Raw genomic sequence first — 717 nt, forward strand, 5'->3', positions numbered from 1 at the left:
GGAGGGGTGTGTGTAGTGGGGGGGGGGGCGGATGCCTGGGTGTTTCCCCAATTCACCGAGGCTAGCCTCACCTCCGAGTCCCCACTGGGGGACAGATGATGATAAGGGCCTCCTACCCCTCCCTTCAGGGTTTCCCCACCCCCATTTTGCAGAATCGGATCATCAGGATCAAAAATGACCATCGACGCCCTTAAACTGATTCATAGTCGAAGTCCAGACTTGGCCCTATTACCGGATCCTGTTTTCCTTTTTGCAGTGGGTGCCTGGGGTTATTCGCGGTGGGTGGGTGTGTGGGGGGGTGAGACACAACTTCTGGAAACTTTTATTGCATCTTCGCTTCTCCCCACGGCTCCGAAAACACAGGCAACCCTGTCCGCTCCAATTTCCCCTTGTGATACAAAGTCGATTTAAAAGTTGGGGGCGGGGGAGTCGCGCGGAGGCAAGGTGGGTCACTAAAGCCCGGGGAGAGTGGGAAGGACGCAGGGCGAGGTATGAGTCTTCGGTGGATAACGGGCTGGGGCTAGGGAAAGCTCGACTGGCGCCGCTTCGGGAAGGTGGAGGCTTCGGCGATCGCTGGTGGCCGCGGTCTTCTCGATGAGTGCGCCCTCCGCGAATGCTTTTTGGGGTAAGGGCTTCCGGCTATTGAGTTATATACAGCAAGCCCAGACCGCAAAAAGATTCGCGAAGGGCAGAGTCCTCGGCTTCTGGAGTCCGCCG

This window comes from Echinops telfairi, unplaced genomic scaffold (genome assembly GCF_000313985.2).
Source record: "Echinops telfairi isolate 266 unplaced genomic scaffold, ASM31398v2 ScPeMD7_60;HRSCAF=208, whole genome shotgun sequence".
Taxonomy (NCBI): domain Eukaryota; kingdom Metazoa; phylum Chordata; class Mammalia; order Afrosoricida; family Tenrecidae; genus Echinops; species Echinops telfairi.